Below are 23,499 nucleotides of genomic sequence, written 5' to 3' on the forward strand. Positions count from 1 at the left end.
ATCTGCTGCTCTGTGACCTGGCTTGGAGGGACATTCCCTGTCCACCTCTTCGTACCCAGTTGGCTGTCCATCAGCAGGCTGCCCAACTTGGGGCCAGCTGAGCCGGTTCTGTGTCCTGAAGAGTGGACAAGTTATTCTTGCATCTAGGGGCTTGGTTGTCCCAGCAGCCCTGCACCTGAAGAAGCAGGACCCTCTTCTGCATAGCTCTCGGATGGAAAGCAAGGAAGCTGTCAGTCCAGAGGCAAGCATGTTCTTAAGCTGCTAAAATGCTCATCTTCTGTTTACATGGGGTTAAATGGAAATGGGAAAATCAAACTCCTCTGCACTAGGGCACAGTGGGGCTCTTGGTGCGGAAATGAGGTGCCTTTGCTGTGAGGCTGCAGCACAGTGGTGCTGTGATGGGGTGGGAAGCTCTGGGCATTCAAACAGAAGAAGTGGACACACTTAAAAGGATTTTGTTATATTTGTTTATCTTGGCTGCTACACTTTACTGAAGAAAAGAGAAGTTTTTGTTGAAGTTGAAACAAACAGTAGATCAGAACATTAAATAAAGGGTTAGCAAACCTGCCAGTAGTGCTAAGGTACCTTGATGAGGTCAACATTTAATTCCACACTGAAATTAGAAATTTCAAGTACAAGCGTTCACAGCAAGCCAAATTATGTTATCTACCAAATCTCAAAGTGCTCTGTACAGTCTCTTTCATTGTCATTCGTCTGATCAGTATTTGCAATACTAAAATCCACCACAGAAACAGAGGCAGAAGGAGAGCAATGTTTTAGTCTATCCAGGACAGGAACAGCAGGGAAAGAGGGAAGCCGTCCACCCAGCCTGCTGTAGGGCCTCTCGTAGGCTGACAAGCTCTGCAGTACCGCCTAAGCATCTCCCTCTGATCTTCCCTCCCATCCCTGTCTGTTCCCTCAGCTTCTCCATTTAATCATAGGAAGGATAGGAGTAATTTAAAGGCACTAGTTCAGTGGGGTCCAAAGGAGCAGAGGGTTGCAAAGATATGGAGAACGAACCTAGGATGATTCTGGCTCACGGAGGGATGTTCAGCATGTAGGTTGAGTGGAGTGCTGACAGGGAGATGCACAAAGCTTCTAGTGTTCTGGGATCAACCCTCTGGTGGGTGCAACACATTAGCTCAGGCCAAAAAAACAGCCAATGCAATGAAGTGATGTGGCTTCTGCTCCAATAGCATTTTCCACCTGAGTAACTCCTGACTGAAAGCGGGGGTGTTCATCTTGTTACTCCTGTGGAAAAAGTCAGTAGCATGAGTAACTCCTTCCAGGGTGAGTAAGAGATTTGCAGCTCACGATGTATGCTCCTTGCTCAACATCACACTTCCCATCTGCAGCAAAGCTGGGAACAGATCTGGTGATGCACAACATCTGAATTTGTGACTTATGAATAGTAATTATGGTAATTAAACAGTGGTCCCAAAATACTGCCTGGGTTATGAATGCTTCTTTGCTCAAGTAAACTCCCATTTGCCTGAGTAAGGACACAACAATTTTGCCCCAGAAGACTTTGTACAGCATATTAAAATTGTATCCTCAAATTACACATCTAGTTAAAACACTCTTATAAGTCATTTTCCTAACTGTTTGCAGTAAAAACTTATTACCTAGTTAAAATTAAATGGGCAATTAGCATATAGTATAATGTAATATAAAATTCACTCCATACAATACAATCTAAAATTCATCAAATAGAACAGTAATGATATGTAACTAAACAGTCAGGATAGGTGTGAAATTAAACAGGATATAGATGCATTGCGCGAGAGAGATTCGGCAGTGGAAATGAGTCACCTCTTTGTCAACAGCATCTCTACCAGGTACAGCTAGGACAAAAATACCACCAGAGCTGTCACAGTCTGCTCTCAGTCCCCGTTGATAGTGAGATGTGCTACAGGCAAAGCTCAGAAATGTCCATGCTGGAGAGCTGTGTGGTGGTGCAGGTCCCCATCCCAGCTGGCACATCTCCCATCTGCTGCCACCGAAGCTGCCTCCACCTGTCTGCAAACAGGGATGACGCCTCATGGCTTGGAGAACACATGACTGAAGGCAATATTGACTCCATCCAATGTCTCTGAAAAACAAAGGCAGACAGTGCAATATTAGAGCTGTTCTGATGCCCAGCTGAATTAATCTCCACAGTGAATCAATGAGCTTTCTTTGATGACCTTGTTTCAGCATGCCTGAGAAGGGAGCAGCGCCCAAAACCTCAGGGCAGCAGTGCCGTGTCCCATGCAGCCAGGCTTCACCCTCAGCTGTCAGCACAGTCGGAGAGGTGTCATCCTGCTTTCAGGTGCATTAGCACAAATATGGGGCGGGGTCAAGGGCCCAAAGTCATCCCAGGGCTGCCATGGTTCCAGCCTCTCTTGCTGGTGGCCCCACAGAGAGGAGAGGCTACAAGGGGCTGCTGTGTGTTGGTGGTGCCCTTCTCCAAAGGACAGCACCACTGGGAGTGATGGACCAGCAGACCAGGCTGCCTGACTCCACCCAGACATCACATGGATCGCAGCTCCTTTCACATGAAGTCCCACACCAGGGTCTCGTGGGGACATCCCATGCCCTTCAGGATAGGAATCAGGCCTCTGATTTAAGCAGCGGAAGAGCTGACTTTGGTCTGCGCTATTTTGCACATTAATTGTTACGTAAATGCATTCAAATATTTGTAAGGTTGATTGAAAATGTTGCTAAATCAGACTGCTCAGATTTAACTACCAGAAATTAAATCAGATAATAAACAATCAGCATTTCATTCCTACAAAAGGATAATAATTTTGTAGGACATTGGGTTTATGTTGTCTATGCACCTGCAGGTGGAATGCTAGCGATAAAGTGAGATTTGATAGCAAATTGGACTGGAAGACAGTTTTTGAACATAATTACTTGAAAGAAACCACCCGGAATCAATTTAATCACAGTGCAACTGATTTTTAATTTCCAATGGTACAAAAAGAGTACCATTCACGTTAGCTTTTTACTGACTTTGGTTTGTAATCATGGAATGTCTGTATTGTAGCCAAGCTAATTACATAAGTGCTAAGTATTTCTCACTTTGTAATACAGGAAAAAAATTATAAAAGTTAAAGGTGCCTCCTAAACAGCAAAATGAACAAAACTTTCAGCTTGGCAGCCCACTGAATCCATGTTTATACACAGTCTGTACTAGTTTAGCAGTTGTGAAACTCTGGGATTTTTATGAGCCATTTTTGTTGAGGGTCTCCGGACAATTAGCAGTTGCGCTAACAGACGGCTGGGATGCAAAGCCCAGCTGCCAGAAAGGAAGGATCGCTGCTAAATACCATCTGAAATTCGGTGTCCGATGCTTGTCTCTATCCTGCAGAAAAAGGTGCTGCCCTGGCAAAGAGTGGGGTGGCCGGGGGGGTAGGACTGCAGCCTGCCCTCTCTGCTCTTGTCTTTTAAGACACAAAAAGAGCCATGCAGCCCTCAAAAGGAGCGTGATGGAAGAAGTGCCAGGGCCCCTTTCGACTGCCCTGGTTGCGGAGGACGCAGTGCAGAGGAAGCAGCTGCTCACAGATGCTCGTGCCTCAGAGGGGAAGGCAGCCATCAGGGCACGTGGTGACTGGAGAATGAGTCCAAAAAACACATCATGTGTATTAAGAAGAGCAAAACAAACTGCCCCGTGGCAACTTGGTCCTGAGAGGAAAGAGCTGACACAATTACACTAATTTAATCTGGGCTGGGAAGTCATCCCCAACCTGCTTTTATTCTCTAAGTGATCCTTTTTAACCAATTTTAGGGTTTGTTCTGGATGTCATTCTCCTAGCTGGAAGCTACGGAGGCGCAATGATCTTAAAGCCTTGTATCCTCCTGAGACAGAGATCTGAGATGAAACAAAACTGAATTCTCACCTTCTCATCCTACTTTTGATTTAGAGAGGAATTAGATCCTACATTCCCATGGCGGAAACATTAAAAATAATTTCTTCCTCTCACCCTGTAGAGCACTGTGAACAAAAGAACATATACCCTGGTCCAGCTGAGGATGCATCCCCTGAAAAGTGACGTTGTCCCCCTCCCATCCATGACTGCAGCATCCTTCTTGACTAGCAACCTGCCTGGCAGCAGGCGTGGGTATTTCTGATGAAGCAGCCAAAGAGCAAAACACACCTTTTTGCTTTTATGAGGGAGGACAGACAGTATGCGAGCTGACAGGACACCTCACAGCCCACAGCCTTCAAACAGCTCCTGGTGACTTGGAACTGGCAGAGTGAGTTCACAGTGAATCAGGACTTTGCAGAACATGGCATCACTGGGCTCTGGTACCACGGGACACTGTGATCCTTTTGTCTAAGGCCTGGAACCAAAAGAGCATCGCTGAACCACAGCCCATCTCCTGGGCACTTGGTCACTGGAGGGGAACAGCGAAGCCTGTGCTGAGTACCAGGGGATCCCATACCGCACAGGTAGGTGCCTGCTGAAAACCCAGAGATTCTCAAGGAGCTCACAGGGTAGGTGCAAGTTCCTGAGGGCTGCCAGCCCAATTGACAGGAATGCAGGAATACCCTGGGAACTGATAAAACAAACTGCAACAGCTTCTGAAGCCCCCCTTATCATCATAATAATAGAATCCTAGAAACACAGAATCATGGAATCATAGAATTGTAAAGCCATTTTGGTTAGAAGATACCCTCAAGATCATCAAGTCCAGCTGTTAACCTAACACTGGCACTAAACCGTGTCCTTAAGAACCTCATTTACCTGTCTTTTAAACACCTCCAGGGATGGTGACTCTACCAGTTCACTGGGCAGCCTGTTCCAATGCCTGACAACCCTTTCCGTGAAGAAATTTTTCTTAATATCCAACATAAACCTCCCTTGGCACAATTTGAGGCCATTTCCCATTGTCCTATCACTTGTTACTTGGGAGAAGAGACCAGCCCCCTTCATGATGCAACCTCCTTTCAGGTAGTTGTAGACAGCAATAAGGTCTCCCCTCAGCCTCCTTTTCTCCAGGCTAAACAGCCCCAGTTCCCCCAGCCGCATCTCACCAGACTTGTGCTCCAGACCCCTCACCAGCCTTGTCACCCTTCTCTGAACTCTCTCCAGCACCTCAATGCCTTTCTTGCAGTGAGGGGCCCAAAAATGAATACAGGATTCAAGGTGGGACCTCACCAGCACTGAGTACATGAGGATGATCACTGCCCTAGTGACAATGATGTATTTATGGTCGCATGCTGCTTTTCATTCGTGTGTGCAATACACCTCAGCATTGCTGGGAGTCCTGGTGAAGGGGCAACATTTAGGCCAGAAAGCTTTTCCCTGCCCCAGACACACAGGCACCAATGAATGGGTGTTTATACAAGGCACAGAGCAGTGCAATGCCTTGCTTATCCTTCAGACCTTAGGCAAAACCAGCCTGCTCCACTATATATATATTTAAGATTGATAATTCCTGTCACAAGAAGGCCCCAGGCAGTTGGCCTGGCTTTAATAAAACACAAGTCACTGGTGCCTTCTCTCTTTTGCTCAAGGGTGAAATAAAAGTTGTGCTCATCCTTCGTGGAGCTAGGGAAGGACATGCATCAAAGCATTTCTGGCACAAAACCCGAACACTGGAGATTAGGCTACCCTCACAAGAGGTTTTTCCCAGCTGTCCATCCTGCAGAAGTCAGCTCCAGCACAGGTTAAACAGCTGACCCAGTGTTCAGGTACTGGAGACCAGTAGCGTAGAGAGCTGCAATGGCCTCCAGTTTTCTGGGTAATTGAGGTTAAAGCAGCTCACTGGCTCCCCTGGGGTTAAGATGCTCTGGGGCTCAGTCACTTCACTTTTGCTCCACAAAGCAAGAAACTAGACAAAAAAAACCCACTGCAATATGGTTAAAACATCCAGAGGCTAGAAGACAACACACACCAAGGAAAGTCAGTTTTCATTCTGAATGTATGCATTCCTCACTCACATAGCCTCTGTGCCATATTATTGTAGATGACAGACCCTTTCTTTACCATACCTGCCCCAGAAAACCACAGGCAGCCTTCATAACTCCATGCAGAATTAAAAAATGAACTATACTTAGAAATTACTTCCAACATAGTCTAGCAAAAAGCAAACAAAGATTTTTAAAGGCCTGTTATTTATTTTCTTTTCTTTTGAAGAACCCATTTGAGAATGGCAACATCCTCAAACAAGCCTGCAGTATTCCCGGGCAATGATACAGCCCTGCAGGATGGTTAAAAATAAACTCTCTTATACTCTGCGGGAATTTCCCGTGACTGCTACCTTCAAGGTATGCTTAGCAGTGACACGCAGGGACATGCTGGCACACTTGCCCAATCCTGTCACCAGGGAGTGGATCTGCTGGGAAAGGGCTTTACTGACTCACCAGGTGGGATTCGGGTGCCTAAATATAGGTGTCTGGTGCCATTCAAGATGACCTAGGATATCCTGCTTGATTCCCAGCTGCCACTCTGGGAGGATGGGGATTTCCGTCAGGTCCTCTGCCAAATGTGCCCACACTGGATATCTTCAGGTCTGAAAAAGGGCATAAGGTGCCAAGACATATGAGGCCACTGATTTTACCCCATTGGGTCAGATGGCTCTGCCTGGTGCAGACACACAGGAGATGAGTACATCAAGAACAGTGCTTATGCTCTTCCTACCAAGCCAAGTTTTATTGAGGTCCTCAGGGTCCCCAGCACAGGAGGGATGCTCTGGATCCGGAGCAGCCAGGTGCTTGGCAGCATCCTCATGGCAAGGTCAGAGGGGGCACAGCACTACTGCCCTGTGAAAAACTGGTAGACATCCAGAATGTCCCAGGGCATGTGCTTCATACACCAAGCAAAATTCACAGCTGGTCTGGACCAAGCTGGTGTCTGCCTTTTGCTGAGCCTTGGCTATCTGCAGGGCAGAACTGGTAAATGGCTGCCACATGCCTGAGCTGGACCCGTGAGCAAACCACATGTGTTCCCAGGTATGGGAAGACTCCCACAAGAAATCACAGCATATCACTGTCCTGATTAAATTTTTTTCAGTGGGCACAGGTGAGATGCCCCAGTGTTTTTCCTTACATGTGCTTTGCAGAACAGGGCAGGAAAAGCTGAAAATATGACATAAAATACGACATAAAATACACTCTTTTCACCAATGAGGTATTTTTAAGGTAAAAATATAAAATGTAATAGAATACTTCAAATAAAATGAAAATGGCAGTATCTGGTTAGGAGGAGGTGCAGACACTTTTTCTGGCTTATTCAAACTTGGGATCCCTTTACTTTAGGGTTTATTTTTCTTTTCCTGAGAGTCTGATAAGAACTGTCTGAATGTCTCAAATGAACTCAAGCCCTACGCTGAACAACCAACTACCCTAGACATTGCCTGCACAGGGACGTTTTGTCAAATACCCTAGCACATGAACAGAGATGACTGCCATGTGGACACTACAATTGTGGTATAACTGCCTTCTTTGTATGCTGTTCATCTGTTTCCCAAGTTTAACCACACACACAAAAAGCATTTTTGTTGCAAAATGGAAGCATCTACTGATGGTTTATGTTAGTACAGCCGCACTGTGTTCATGCATTAGACTGTACACAAAAAGCTTTCCCACAAACACAAGGTGAAGGTCAAATGCCTGCAATCATTATCCTGGTCAGAGCTTGGTGGATATCAGCAGGTCCATGGGCTCCCCTGGGATGTTCAGAGGAAGAAGTGTGTTGCTGAGTGACTTCAGGTACCAGCATCAGATTAGAAATCACAAAAAGAGGAATGAAAAAGAAGGTTTTTCAAGGCTTCCCACAGTCTCTAGTACAGCTAGGAGCTTTAAAGCCTTCCTTTCCTATCCCTCCTGTGACTGTGCTCCCCAGACTGGTGGCTGAACTTCTCAGGCTTGCTACTCTCTGTGTCCCCAGGAGGCCAGGCCACTGCTTCAGGTGTTTCTCTGACACACATCAGGGCATGAAGGGTTATGAGCCACAGCTTGAAAGCTGCTTTGCTGGTCTGGAAGGAGGGGAGGACGTGAGTTGGTCATAGGCAAGGCTGGTCTTTAGGGTCCCAGCCCCAGGGAGCAGAAAGTTTCCTGTCTGCGAAGCAGAGGCATCCACCAAGCATTTCCAAAGCAAAACTGTGGCACCATTAATCTTTAGGGCACACAATGAAAACTGGTGTCTGGATAAAGCTTATGATTCATGGGAGATTGCTGGGGAAATAGGCCTCCAGGGAGAAAATGCACACCTAAGAGCAGGGCTTGTCTAGAAGTAGGGGATTCTGGCAGGTGGAAGCAGCACACAGGGGCAGGGCTTCTTCTGCAGATTGCCTCCCACCACCAAGGGTTATGCAAGCAGCTGGACACATATATTTAGCTGGATGAAACAAGAGGGAAACCTTAGGAGCTGACCTAGAGAACAAGCATCAAGAGGTGCTGCAGTCTTTTATTTCAGTAAAGCTGTTTTCCAGCCTAGCAACTTAGTATACTATTTTTGTAATAGGCATGCTTCTGCCAGTAACCATCAGAGCTGCATGCAGCTGGTGCTGCTGCCATCGTCAGGGACCCCTAGGGAAGGGAAAGCCACCAGAACATGGTCCTCAGCCAGTTCCCAAGGCTCCTTGGAGGGGGCAAGAGGCAGGGTCCAAATCCAGAGCAGAGATGAGTAACCCTTTTAGCACTCCAGGCACCAACATGGAGGTGCAGTTGGGATTTGTCCTCCAAAATCAAATGAGGGATACTGCTGCCTCCATTTGGCACAGGTTATTTATCAGTTTCTTGAACACAATCCTTTTTACAAGATACACTATCTGTCCTTGGAGCTTACACAGACATAAAAGGGGAGGCTAAAAAAAGCACCCAGACACTGATGGGCTGATAGTGCAGGTTTGAGGAGAAGGTTAAGCAAGCCCAATAAACCATCTTGTCAAATTGGTCACAAAAGCCGCATAATATTGGATCCCATTAATTTTTAAGCTTGTGTATAACAGGGTTATTGCTATTCCAGATTGAACCACCCAGCTGCAGGGCACATTCACCTGTCTCACATCATCCCAAGCATCCTTCCAGCCTCCTGCTGGTTGGCAGAGCTGGTGGGTCTCACTACAGCCACTCTCCCTGCTGGCAAAGGCCCCTATTTTCCCCTGGTGCTCCAGCCCTGGACACAGCTGGAATAGCAATACAGATGAAGATGGTGCTTAGGCTAGGATCCACTTCTACGTATGCCACAGGTGCTGCTGAAGCTTCGTAGTATGATATCAAATCAGAGTCATTTAGTGTCTAGTTTCACCGAAGTCTGGAGATGCCTGAGCCCTGGTGCAGGAGCAACAGCACATCTGAGAGGCAGATATCTTCTTGGCAAAACCGCCAAACTTCACACAGTACAGTCTGATTGTAACTTTTCCAGTATCACTCTGTCCACTCTGCTTTACTGTAAAATGGCTTATTTTGCAATCCCGAAGGTAAATGTGCACTTTGAAAACTTTCTTAACCTTTTGCTGGGCCTCTCACAACTGAGCCCCTCGATGATTTCCAAGAAGGCATTGAGCAGACTGGTGTACAAGGGAAGCAGGGCAGATGGGGGAGGCACATGTGGTCCTGGCCCCATGTGACCTATGGTACAGGCTCCCCCATCCTCCCACCCCTCTGCACCCGCCTCCCATCACCCTGCCTTCAGGATGGCTCTGGCCCCTCCAATTCATCAAACTCTCTCCAGAGATTCATCACTTCTTCAGTGCCTGATAGGCCACACTTTCCTAGTCTTCTTTGAGTGTTTTTTGTCCTCTCACAATGTAAATTATTGTGGGATATGCCCTGGCCTCTCTCCTGCTACCTTCCTTTGGGAGTATTAAGAAAAACAGTTAATAATTATTATTATAAGTATCCGCTTTTGTGCATTTTCCTCTGTGTGTGCATGTGCGCATATTACTTCTTGCACTTGCTCCCCTGTACCATTTAATGCCTCCCTCCCTTCTCTGTGGTGACATTTCACACTTCACATTTGTCTCTCTCTTATCCTTGATTATTTTCTGTGCTTTCATACTCGACCACTGTGCCCTGTTTTAGCTCCCATGATATTTATTACTGTTTGGCATATAAAACCAGTGGATGGGCCGCGATTTACGTGTCAGTGCTTTTCATCTCCTACCAGGCCAACTCATGTCTTTTCTCTATGTTATGCCCTTCGAGCTCACCAATACTTCTCATTTTTTCTTAGGCAGTTGCACTAGGAGAAGACATTTCTGTATCTCTCTATTTGGGAGAGAAATCCACCTTAGTTTAGGATTTAGTGAAACGACAGGCTCTGCTTCTCTCCAGGTGAGAGATCCAAACATGCCCAACAACCACCACAAGCAGCTGGCTGAGCCCAAACTTAGCTCAAAGCTCTGTGGGGCCATGCCATCTTGCAGACCGATGTGGGCTGAACCCTGCTGTGCTTCAGCCCTGCTCAGCTCCAGGTTGCACCATGAGGCTCTTCCTTACTAGTTGCTCGGGCTGAGAGCCGTGCTGACCTTTGGGGATGCTGCGGTACCTGGCCCCGAGCTGCCGCTGGTAGTCAGAGCTCTCAGGTGCGCCCTCATCCCTAACCTGACCTTCATGTCAAACAACTGGGAGAGGTCAGACTGTAACTTTGGAAGTTTTACAAGTGCGTTTTTGACGCAGAGCAAGAGCAGCAGCTGATAGCCTGTGCTGTAGATGACTGGTTGAGGGTTGGCTCAACGCCATGCTGAAGATGGTGGGATTGGACAGGCACCGAAATGAGTGTGGTGGATCAGACCCACTGCAGAGCTCTCTCTGACACTGCAGGAAAGGTCACAGTTAAATTGCAAAGGATGCTGGAGGGGCCATAAAAGCACAGAAACCCAGGAAAGGGCAAAGTGGCAACTGCGCTCTGTCCTATGGAGATCTGTCGCAAGAGCTAGGGTCAGCCTCTGATTTGAATCACCACGAGCCATTCCCATGTGCCATTGTCCTAATGCCTCTTATCTCAGTTATTTCTAAACATTCCTCAGCAGCAATTAAACCTTTCCTCTCCAATCTCCCCCAAAGTATCCTTTACTATTTACCCACATCGATTTTTTGCATCCAATTTTATTTATGCCTACTGTGTCTTGAATTATAAAGTCAATGGCAAATCTTTAGACTCTAGCATGCTCCTGATTCCTTCTGTGTGTCTGTTCTCATTCCTACCTCTTCCATACACCACAAATTTCTCTTTTGTTACTGAAGCTACTTTATGAACTTCCAGAGGAAAGCCTTGAAGAGGCTTTGGTTTGTCAAGCCTCTTCCAAAGTCCCCACAGATGAAGGTTACTGAGCTCCTACCCTCAGCCAGTTGTGGCCTGTTACAACAGGATAATTGTAATGGTTTTAAACTTAAACATGTGCACATCTTTTTTTTTTTTTTTTTTTTTTTTTTTATGTTTAGTGCCTTCCTGTTATTTTATCAGTGGGCAGACAAATAGCCTACTAAAGGTGGGTAGATGGTATTTTAACACAAGCAATTCTCTCCTCAGAGACCTCATCCAGAGCATACACCATATGTTGGAAATGAACAAGAAGTTCACCTGAAATTCATTTTGTGGACAAACTTTACTGAGAAAACACCTCACGAGGCAGTGTACAGAAATTACAGGTGAACCACAAGAGTCAAAGGTGTTCCAAGTTTCCCACGTAACTTCAGCCAGCAAGCCTGACTTTTCTATAGCTTAGAAAACACTCCACTTGTTTGTAGCTACAGAGAAGTCCTAAACTATGTTAGATCTAGAGAAGCTTCAACCCAAAAGTCAACAAGAGCATGTAGAGTCAACTCTCATATCCAATATAAAAGGGAGCTGCCTTCTGCAGGAGTTGGGCAGGTTTGTGTTGCACAGGTCAATGTTCTCACCAGCTGCGGCAAGCAGCTGGTGACTGGGGCAGGGAGGTGATGGGCAGCGGTGAGCGTGGGCTCCCAGTGCTGGAGCTTCACAGTCACAGGAGGTGCTGGGGTATCAGGTTCTTGTGTCAGCTTCCATGGGATGGCCTCCTGAGATAGCTCGGTGATTTAAGAGCAGGTGATGGGCTAAAAGCAGACTGTAGACTGGTATCGGTGGATAATGGCTACCGCTGCTTGCTTGGTGCATTCAGTAAAGCCTTAATAGATACAAATCTGCATGTGCCCATTAGGCAGTATCTCCTTCTAGACCATAGCTGTAAAGGAAAACATCAGCTGAGTCTTTAGGATGGGCTCCTTCTGACCAGCGGTATGGTAATGATTTAGGGATGGCCTGAAGGGAGAAATCAGACCTGCAGTGGGAAATGACAGGCTTGAATAACTATAAAATGTGAACACACTTGGGAAAAAACCTCAAATGCCTATGTCGTTAGTTTTCTTGCTTAAACATGGAGCTTTAATTCTATTTTGTTAGGAACACTTCCTTTCAGACAATGGTTCTGCCTCTCCTTTCTTTCCCTGGCTGCCATTGCCAAACATTGCTGCTAACTGGCACTAGAAAAGCAGGCGCAGAGAAGAACAAAGGAACTACTGTCAAACAGAAGCAGGCAAAACCAAATGGAGTTTTCCTGTGTTACTTCTGAAAACTAGACAAAACCTTCTTTCTCTTCCAAAAGAAACCATTTTCTAATGAGTCATTCATTCCACAGGGCTTATTGTTCAGCTGATGAACATGTGTAATGCTTATTTGCATCGGTGCAGGTGCTGTTAGAGGAGGGTATAGCACAGCATATAGAAAACATGTCAGTTCTGGGATGTTGCACAGATTGCAGCATCTACCCTGCTATGATATTGCTTGCAACTGTAGTTTCAATCTTCCCTCTTCAGCAACAGATCTTATTTATTTGTCATTATGATGCAAGGTTTTACATATCAATGAGCATCTTTCCAATAACTTTCATAGCTCTTAATCAACCCCCAAGTGTGCCCAGTGTGGGTTAATAACAACAAGGGAGCTCCCTTTCTACTGGCTTGAAAAAACTCCTATCGAGGAAGGAAAGCATGTTGCTGAACAGAGGGTTGTGAGTCTCTGACAGGATCAAGTCCCACCTTCTTGGAAATCAGATGGGAGTTTGGTGTTTGGGCTGTCAGGCTATTAAGATAAGCAAGCATTGTTCTCTGGGCTTTTCCAGCAGGAGTCCCACAGAAGCCATGTGGAGCTAAAGACATACCTTTGAGGGCAGCTGCTGTGGGCATGGGTGCTACCATCTTGCTGGGCAGTGTGCTGGCAACCAGCCCCTCTGCTTCATAAGTGAGTTGAAGCCAATCGCTGACCACTAATGTGGGGCTTTCTCCTACAGGATAAAGGCTGTGGGACACCCAGCCATCCGAGGGGTGGCTGGCTGCAGGGTGAGATGGTTACTCCTCACGTTGCTGAAGTAGCTCACTGTCCACTCTGTAAGCTGTGGACAAGAAGATGGTGATAGACATATAGGCAGGAGAGAGCTAGCTCCCTGAGCCCACCACTCTGCACCAGGACAGGAGCAGCCAGGCCAAACATCACAGACAACAGTGGTTTGTCAAGCCTCTTCCAAAGTCCCCACAGATGAAGGTTACTGAGCTCCTACCTTCAGCCAGTTGTGGCCTATTATGACAGTTTAAAGGGTAGTGGTTTTAAGCTAATAGAGGGGAGATCCAGGCTAGACGTGAGGAAGAAGTTTTTTACAATGAGGGTGATGAAACACTGGCACAGGTTGCCCAGAGAGGTGGTAGATGCTCCACCCCTGGAGACATTCCAGGCCAGGCTGGACGGGGCTCTGAGCAATCTGATCTAGTTGAAGATGTCCCTGCTCATGGCAGGGGTTGGACTACACAACCTTTGGAGGTCCCTTCCAACTCAAAATATTCTATCATTCTATAACTCTATGACATTCTTGCTGTGGGTTGCACTATGTTTCTGATGTAAATATCTGCTCCCAGCAGCTGGTTGTTGTTCTATACATTCACCCCTGAGAAAGAGATTGTGGTACCAGAATGTCTCTCTGCATGGGTGGATTTCTATTATTGGGTCCTGGTGATCCCTGAGGGGGACTAGCAGGACTAGCAGTGCGGGTACCTGAAGCTGGGAGACAGGCCTACCACCATGTGCTCCACCGCATGGTCTTTGACAGGAGAGAGGACTCCACCTTCTGTAGGCATTTCCCTCCTGTTGTATGTCCTTCTTGAGGGTCTTCCAGTGTCATTTACAGGTGGCTATAGGACCCAGGATTGAGCTGGACTTCCACTCCCCTGCTTGCTCAGAGGAAAGCATTTTCTCCAAGCTGTGAGTCAGTTTTGGAGGTATGTTCTGTCCCTCTCTCTATTTCCACAGCATCTCTTTAAGAACTGGGCAGCTAGACCTGGACACAGCATGCTGTGTCACTGCCTTTGCTTCCTCTACTGCAGGGACAAAATCCACCCCTTTGTTTCTCTCTGTTTATTGCTCTGCACCATGCAGCATCCCATTAGCTGTGTTCACAACAGGGCTCTACTGAGAGTTCATCTCGAGCCATTTGCTTTACAGTCATTGGATTTATAACAAGCTTGACCAAACCCCAATCTAATTTGAAACTGTGATAAAGCACTTTTATATTTACTTTAATAATGAAATAAAATTTCAGTTCTGTTTTTAGAGTGATTTATTTCAGCACTGCTAGTGGTACAATATCTCATTTGTGTTTCATAAATTGCCATAGGCAGGAACAAAATACTAAAACTGTTTTCAGCAAATTACTTCTAAGGAGGATGTTTTCCCATGTACACTCACATACCCAGACTCAGCTTTTCAAAACCAGCTGGTGATTTTGCTGCTCAATGTGACATCTATAAAAAATGTCTGATCTTTAGAAAAGGGTCAATAGCCATCTTCTGACTACCCAGATATCTCTAATGCATCTTAGACAGAATACCTAAATATTGTGCTAAATTGAATCACTTCAAATGGTGTGAATAAAATTTTGTTTTCAAATAAGATATCCATGTCATCAGAATGTGGTCAGCTAGTTTGGAGCATGGTAGCAGTGTGAGATGTCCCTTACAGTCAGTGTTTCCAGCCCTAAGCTGGCCAGCAGGGTCTGGTCTCCCACTGAGGACCAGGATAGGTGAAGAGTTCAAGGCAAGGTGTCTCCACAAAAGGGATGAGGAAGGGGCGCCTCAATTTTGAAACTCATTTTCGCCTTTGGTCCATTAGTGCTTAGATTTATTAACCTTCCCAACAGGCTGTAAAGCCCATCTATTTCCATGTTCCAAGCTAAGGCTATTGCTAAGGGTGTGAACTGAGGAGGAGTTATTTATGGATAGTCCCTTGTCTAAGTTTATGCTGTTATTTTTAATTTATGTGGTAGGCACCCAGTGTACTGCTAAGATGCCTAGAGATGCATTTTAAAAATTTGAATACATAAATAAATAAAATACTGTGTACTCAAACATACCTAAATTATGTAGTACGGAGAGAGAAGCAATTCAATAGACATTAGGAAAGGACTGAAGGAGCACAACAGACCAATGCTATTTGCAGACCTAAGAATTCTTACCCGTCAGCAAGCAATACAGAGGAGATACAGCTGGCAGCCTAGATTTTAGGTGGTGTTTCAGCCCCTTTTCCAGCCTTTCACTTGAAGGTTGAGTTCATATTTACAATGACCTTGAGCCCATCAAACACCCAAGCTCTTCCTAAATAAGCTGAATCGAGTAGATGTGTGAGACCACCCGTAGGTGGTGAAAACCTGACACATGGAAAATGGCTGAGGGTTTGGCCAGCATCTCGTAGAGAAAACAGGATTTCATTGACTGGGTTAATGGGTTGCGTAAGTCAGGTCTAACTAGTGGATGAATCCGTTGTAAGGCACTCACCACTTAAAAGACAGATGTTTAAAGAATCAAAAGGTATTAAGCAGACAAACATCAGCTGGTCTATCAACAGGATGACTCTGATCGATGATGCAAATACTATAGTGCACAGTAAATACGGCACACATGTATAAGTGTACATAATTAGAAGTAGCATGTCATTTGTGAATGTGATGCAACAAGGAGCACATCACAAATGTAACCAAGAACCACAATGGTCTGTGATAGGATATGCATAAATATACATAATTATGTATAATAGTGTCATAGTATGCTGATAATATACCGTCCTTATTGGATATGTAATCCCAGATAGCATCTCACAAACAATGTTATGATATGCTCGGCTAAACTATGTAAGTGATAAGTAGGGAATAATAAATATATCCGGTTTATGTTGTTTTGTTCGTGTATGGTTTTAACTCAAATTGTAAGGACACACAGGACCAACAACAGAACATGTCAGCACCTCTGCAGGCATCTTGCTGTGGCTCAGGACCACATGAAGCAGAGGCTGCAGCACGTGGAGGGGCCTTTGCTAGACAACATGCAAACCCCACATCATCAAAATCTTCACAACAGTGAAAGCGCCGATGGATAAACTTCTGGCCTGGGTTTCCCTGGGGCAGGCTTGCACTGCAACCACAACTAATAAACATTATTGAGCTATCACTTGAGCAAACCCGCTCGGGTAATTTTACCAGTTGGGTGAGTGTGGCGTGGGCTTTGGTGACCACAGGCTTTTGCTCAGGTCACTGAGAGCACCTGCGGCTGTCACTGCCGTAGAAACTGTGCTCAGAGTCAGTAATTCAAAAGCCAGTAGTGCAGCTGACCTACCCCGGCTGTGCCAGCATCATGGGGCTGTGCTGGGGGCCTGGCCTTGGTAAGAGAAGGCAGCAGCTTCCCCTTTAAAATGTTTTGTTTCTTTGGGGTTTTCTGTCTGCACTTCATATTTCACCCAGCCCAGGATTCGAGCTGGCAAGGGGCACTCCTCCTTGAGCAGGTAGGTGTCTGTAAGCATCTGGGCGTTTCTGAGGAATCCTCCCCAAAAGGTGCCAGGCTGTGACAGGAGCCACCTCTTGAACAAAGGAGACACCACACACACTCCTGGTGTTAGAGCCTAAGCAGAGAAAAAGGATGTGTAATAGGAAAGACCCCTGTTTCTCACCTATGGCTTTGGCTTATGTGGGTCACCCAGAAGTGCCTGGCACTGGTGGCAAAGCCTGGTCAGCGGCTGCCACCCCAGGGGATAGGGAAGTGGACATGTTCTCCAGTGTGCTGCTCACCCCAGCACATTCTGCTCATGTCAGCACAGCTAGGATGGCTGGCATAACCCACAGCACCCTGCCAAGCCCCATGCTCCCGCCAGGTTTCTCCCCCTTCATGCCATCATGTCCCCACTGCCCTGATGGAAACAAACACTTGCTATGGCAATAGGCACTGCCCTCTACATTCTACTCTCTGGTTCCGGGTGCTGCACAATGTCAGCTTGAGCAAGAAGGAGGATGTATTTGCCATTAAGTGCACAGTCAGAAATACCTGAAAGGGGTGCATGGAAGCTGTAATTGATGGAGGTATTGATCTTATTTGCTGATGTGAAGCAATGGGCATCTTCTGCCTAAGAGAGGATGTGTACCTGCATTGCACAATTCAGAAGTTTTATTCCCTTTGTTTTGAAAGAAGTCATTAGGAACCAGATGGCTCAGGGATTTAGTAACAGAATATGAAACCTCTTATCTCTCCATCAGCCATTCAGATATGACCTATTGTATTACTCACAGAAAATCATCAGATTACTTGCTGGTGTCTTATGCAAAATGAGATAGTCCTCTTCTGCAGCCCAGCTTCAGCTGAACAGATTTTCCAGTTGAAATGGTAGAATTTTGTTCCAGCGATTTGACTTTCAGCTTTTAAAAGATCAGTCTTTCTGGACTGTGAGCTGCAGTTAGCTTCTTGCTGGGATGGAGCTGAACAGGACTGCCGCCTCATCCCTAATGCTGATACCTGTCAGTGACGTAAGGAAGGGACAACTCAGAAACATGTCTTCAGGTGTACATACTTAACGAGTCAAGATATTTTATGCAAGATGCTCGGCCAATGGTCCTCCAAGAGAACAGCACATCAGAATGGGTCTGTGGGTTTATCATGACAGCTTCTCAGGGAAAATACTGCTGAAAACAGTAGAAGTGGTGAAGAACAAAGATGTGTTTTGGCAGATTAATTTGGAGGAGAGACTTCAAATGGATCAACTGAGCGAGCAGGGAGGAGTTTTGGATAGGCTTTTCCCACCAATGGTAGTGTCTAGCACAGAGGAGCAGCTTGCATTAGGTGACAGGAGCCAGTGAAGCAATCCTTCAGCACACAGCACAGTGGGTGTGGGAGCTGCTGTTTCACCAGGACTGCCGCAAGTTACCACATTCCAGCTGATTTGAGATAAGAGCCTGCAAGGAAAGTCCTGCATCATGGTAAATGCAATAGAAGCAGGGATAGCCCCTATGACAAAGCACTTCTATCATTCTTTCCACTTAGTGAAGATGCTTTCAGGTTTTCAATCTCTGTGTTGCCAGCTGGAGTGCAAGGGAGAGGAGCAGTAAGAGAGTATGAGAATATCCTACACTGGGCCCGTGGTTGGGTCCACGACCTACACAGTGGTTGAACAAAATGCAAAACCAAACAGGGAGGGACGAGTGCTCTGTTACAGTGAATGAAATTGCAATAGCGTAAAACAAAAGATGCTCATAAGGAAATAACTGTAAATATATTTTGGAAACACAGGACTAGATGACCTTCCAACCCAAACTTCTAGGGTTCTATGAAAAGAAGAATGAAACAGGACAGGAAAGCAGAGAGAAATGTATCTTCAGTCTGTTCAGGTCATCAATCTGTTTAGCTGTTCCCACCCATAACAAACCTCTGCTATGTAAGTACTGGGTCTCAACTTGGGCAGCTGAAATAATTAAGCTTTTAAGGAATATGTGCACTCTCCCCACGTCCCCTGCTGACCTCAAGAACAGGACCAGACTCCTGAGCAGGCAGCCAATACTTATTGGAAGGCAGAGCATCTCTGACACTAAAGCATTGCATGCCTAATCTGCTCAAGCACAAATGTCAGCAAACTTGTAAAATCACTTGCAATCCTTTGCAAAAGCAATGACCAGTCCCATAGGCAGATGTGCTAGGACCCTCACTGTGCCCAGCTTCTTGCCAGCCATCACACTTCTTTGGGGACTTTGGGCAACGCAGGGTCAGCCCATACTCTAGCAGTGCTCCTGAAAGAGATGAAGCAGGTGAATAGCAGCCATTGGCAGCTCAGAGATGCTGTGAGAATGAGTAGACGAGGCTTGCAAGGCAAGAATAAATAGCAGAGGATTGTGACACATTAAGAAAAATGGAAGGGCCACACTGGTCTCCTCCATTACAGCAGATGGAGCAAAAGGGAGGCTGCAGCGGCTCGGGTTGTGCAGCTGTAACTGCAGGGAACAACCAGACTTGCTCTCCTGGATGGATGCCAAAATATATTACAAAGCAAAAAAAGCTTGACATGTTTTTAATAGAAATTTGCTGTCTTGCTCCCCTTCCTGTAAGCCTCAATAACGTAATGTTAAAAAGGAAAAAAATGGGGTATGATCTCATGCGCGGTGATTTATCTGAAGTGAGTTGCTGATCTCAGTCCAGCCCTTAGTAGGCAGATCTGGGCTTGGTGAGCATCTGCACATTCCTGACCTGCTGGTGGTCTCAGTGAAAAAGCCATGGTGTTGAGGGCCCAGACCATCCCCCGGGAAGCCATTGGGGTTTTGCTTTTGACTTCAGGGGCAGCAGAGCTGAAGGAACAGATCCTGGAATAATCTGTATTTATAGAGGTAGTTCTTCCAAGATGAGGGATTAGAGTTACCAGTGGGGTAGTTTTGCTGCTTGGTTTTGTGCCAGTGCAGGCTAGAAAGCTCCATGCCCAGAGAGGCAATGCATTCTACAAATCTAAACTTCACTTAAAAGTGACAGAAGTAAAACTTACAGGAAGTAATAAACAGGAAAGACAGAAAAAAAACCCAACCCAACCCAACCCAAACCAACAAAAAAAACCAAACAAACAAACACCCAAACCACCACCAAACCACTACCGCTGCCAAAACACAACAGTTGAAAATACATTTAAACCCACCTTGAAAGGGGTTATACCCTTAGGACCAATGGGGCCATCTCAAGAAGTCTTGCTTGCACTGATGTGATTGGTAACATCCTTTTTGGCTGCTTATGCTCTTTCCATTCCCAAAGCCTGTTGCCAGGTAGGGAATGAGGCTGGGTCAGTGTTGGGGCAGAGGGCTGGGGCAAGGGGAATGTAGGACTGAGGGCAGACATGGCTTTGTCACCTGCAGGCAGATGCCCTGCCTGCTGCTGCCATGGGATGGGGACCTCCCGACGCCTGGAGAAGCAGCAGCTCTTCCCCACCCCAGTCCCAGCAGAGAACATCAATATGGAAAATGTTTCTATCCCTCTACCATCTTGGCTATGTGCTGCATATTCATCATCTTTATATTTTCTTTACTTTAATCTCCCCCATCTGCATATACACAGGTCCAAATGATAACAATTACCATAAAACAATTGCATTGTCGCCCTACCAATAAAAATTGCTCTGTTAATCAGGAGACTTTCAGAAGCACCATGCCTGAAAGACCTCATTTTAAACTGGCAGGCTGAACAGGGCAGCAGATATATTAGCCTATATATGATTGCATGCTGAAATACATTGATTTAAGATTTTTCCCATTCAGCCTGACAACTTGTCTAAATAGGCTCATGTCTGAAGAAGACAGCTTGCAGACATGATGCGAATGACAGGGCATTGCAAATATAATGCAGTGCTGTGCAGAGCGAGGGAGCGAAATCATTGTGGAAGGGATTAGTGGGATAAATAAGAGGGTTAAAAATAAACAGAAGTAGGTACTCTAAACAGCACAGCTCTCAAATTTCATCCTGTTTTTCTTCTTCCATTTCTAATTGCTAAGTCACTACAGGGAAAAAGAAATTACTGCTCTGCTATCATTCACCTTGTCATCTTTAGGTCTTCATTAGCAATTCCATCGACAATCTTAGCATTTAGCTCTAGCCTACAATTCTGAGTGTCTTAATCACACTGTGATGGTTCAAGGTGCCAAGGAGCAGAAAGCAGAGACCACGTCTTCCTTTGTGTTTGCAAAAACACAGTACCTTAGGTATGGATTGTCATAAGTGAGTGATTGAGATGGGCTCTGGTCACTGCCAGTGCTGTGGACTCTGCCTGTGCCATTCAGACATACGTTTTTGATCCTGATCAAAACCAGAAACACTTAAAAAGGACAGATCATTTTTTTAAAGCATCCCATGAAGCATCATGTAAATCAGCCCAGTGTCACAAAGGTTCTTAACTGTGTAAAAAAAACCCCAGTATTTTTCCTTACCAGCAGCACACAATTCCAAGAGGATCAAGGTGAAATACCTGACATTACTTGCAGCATTAGAGTGGACTCAGCATCAGATTTGATATAAAATAATATGCATGTTTCGATACACTGTGTAACACCATCTAGGCCTCAGTGGATTATAAATATTAAGTAACTGGTGGATTTTCAGTGCATGGCAAAGGCACAGAGGTGAGGATTTATGGAGGCCCTTCACTGCAGACCTTAGCACCAAGAGGCCTCAGATGGGCTGAGTTTGGGGAAGGTGTCCTGACCCTCGGTGGAGGTTGAGGCAGCCGGTGCCTGGGAGCCCCTTGGCCCTGCATGGGTACATGCAGAGCTGGGCTGTACAAGGCCGTGCTGCTCAAGCGAGTCATGGTGGAAAGATCCTCTTCTCCACCTCCAATGTACATAGACCAACGGGGTCCCGGCTCAGCCTCTGGGAAGAACTCCACTGGAAATCCTCAGAGAAGCCTTGTCCCCAACCTCCCAGCCCACTTTTAGCACTTTTCATCCCCCTGAGGGGAGCTCAAGGGTCTTTGTGAGGGGCCTCCACCACACCTCAGCCAGAGGGTCTTCCCCTCTGCTCCCCTCCAGGAGCAACCCCTGCACTCTGCTGGACACAACGCCAGGGTGCTTTTCTCTCTCAGGACATGCAGACATCTGGACCTGCAGCTATGGATGTATCCATAATTTCTGGAGTTAGTTTTTGAGGTTCACAGTGGTCAATCTCAAGTATTGCCACTTGGAGGTATGCAATGTGCTACAGAGAAGTGTGTGGGTAAAGACTTGTGTGAAAGAGCTATGTGGTCCTAACAGAGGACACATATGATACCTTTGAAGACTGTGGCCTTGGAAACAGAGGAACTGGTGACAAAGCAGGAATTTTCCATGTGTACTAAAACACCAGTGGAAATCCCTTCTGCTTTGCATGCAGATATGCCCCCGGGTGGAGCACATGCTGCACAGAGGCATGGGACCCTCACCTCAAAACTTGCCTGTGCTCTCCCAGCCTGCACACTCGAACTCGGGCGTCTCTTACCAATGACAACCTGGTTCCTTGCTGCATTGGCTCCTGACATAACTGGGCCTCCAGTGTCCACAGGCCATGGACTTTTCATCTTCAACCAACATGGCCTCAGGTTGTGCCAGGGGAGTTCTAGACTGGAGATTAGGAAGAATTTCTTCACGAAAGGGGTTGTCAGGCATTGGAACAGGTTGCCCAAGGAAGTGGTTGGGTCACCATCCCTGGAGGGGTTTAACAGACAGGTAGAGGAGATTCTTAGGGACATGGTTTAGTGCCAGTGTTAGGTTATGGTTGGATGATCTTGAGGGTCTCTTCTTACCAAAAATATTTTATTATTCTGTTATTCTAACATGTAGTGATGCCCAAGGGTAGCTAGGAAAAAATCTATTAAAAAGACAACACGTGCTGTTGAGTCCATTGATGCTTAAGTGTTAGTCACTGGAAAGTTTGGGAGTATTGTCGTGATGAGAAGTCCTACCTATGTCCAGTAGGACACGGAACAGCTGCTGCGGGTGGCTGGCTATCAAGAGCATCACATGGGCTTTCAACACCTGTTTCCTGCTTCTGCTTGGTTATTGTGGTGTAGTGACATCTGAAAAGGGTGGGGGATCTGGGAATGCCTTGCTGACAGTCTAATTAACATTTATTTGATCATCCCTTGACTTACATCCTTATTATAGCATTTCAGACATCATGTAGTTTTCTCTAGTGGACCAATAAAATAAGGAGCCATATTTTTTTAAAGCCAGCATTTTAGTAAACAGTCTGGAAAAAAAAATCCCTGGGAAGCTGGTATTGAAGTTAAAACAGTCTTTATGTTCTGATCATTGAAAACTGGTGTTGGACCAGTGGGAACAATGCAGCTGCCTGGAAGACAGGGAAGGAAGTGCAGGGGCAGGTGCCATGAAGGCACCTTGCAATTGCTGGGAGGAAAAGGACAGATCTGCTGCTGTGAGGGACAACAGTGGGCTGCTCAAATGTGACTCTCCTCCATTTTATTTGAACATATAATTACAGCAAAAAGACACTGCCCAGCCATCCTGGGGAACAATCCTCTTCCTGTAGTTGGACCCCAAGGTTTGATATGCAGAAGCAAAAGGGTTATATACTGTAGTTCAGAAAATACCCAGAACCGAGGGCTGTGCTTCATGTTCTGAACTCCTGTTGGTCAACACTCTGTACTAGGAGGCCCTGCAAAACCCCACTACATGAGTTCTCCCACCTCTTCCCTGGATTCTGAACATCCATGTCCCCTGGAGGAC

General features: G+C 46.1%; 1 long non-coding RNA gene across 1 annotated transcript; it reads right to left on the reverse strand.

Moving 5' to 3' along the window:
• Positions 1–444: 444 nt before the first annotated feature.
• Positions 445–2,521, reverse strand: LOC135580001 (uncharacterized). Its single transcript, XR_010473958.1, has 2 exons — positions 2,187–2,521; positions 445–2,092 (listed from the first exon to the last, which is right to left on the reverse strand). It is a non-coding gene; the product is annotated as an uncharacterized LOC135580001 (long non-coding RNA).
• Between the last annotated feature and the right edge of the window lie 20,978 nt (positions 2,522–23,499).

The sequence above is a fragment of the Columba livia genome, chromosome 1, assembly GCF_036013475.1.
Source record: "Columba livia isolate bColLiv1 breed racing homer chromosome 1, bColLiv1.pat.W.v2, whole genome shotgun sequence".
NCBI lineage: Eukaryota > Metazoa > Chordata > Aves > Columbiformes > Columbidae > Columba > Columba livia.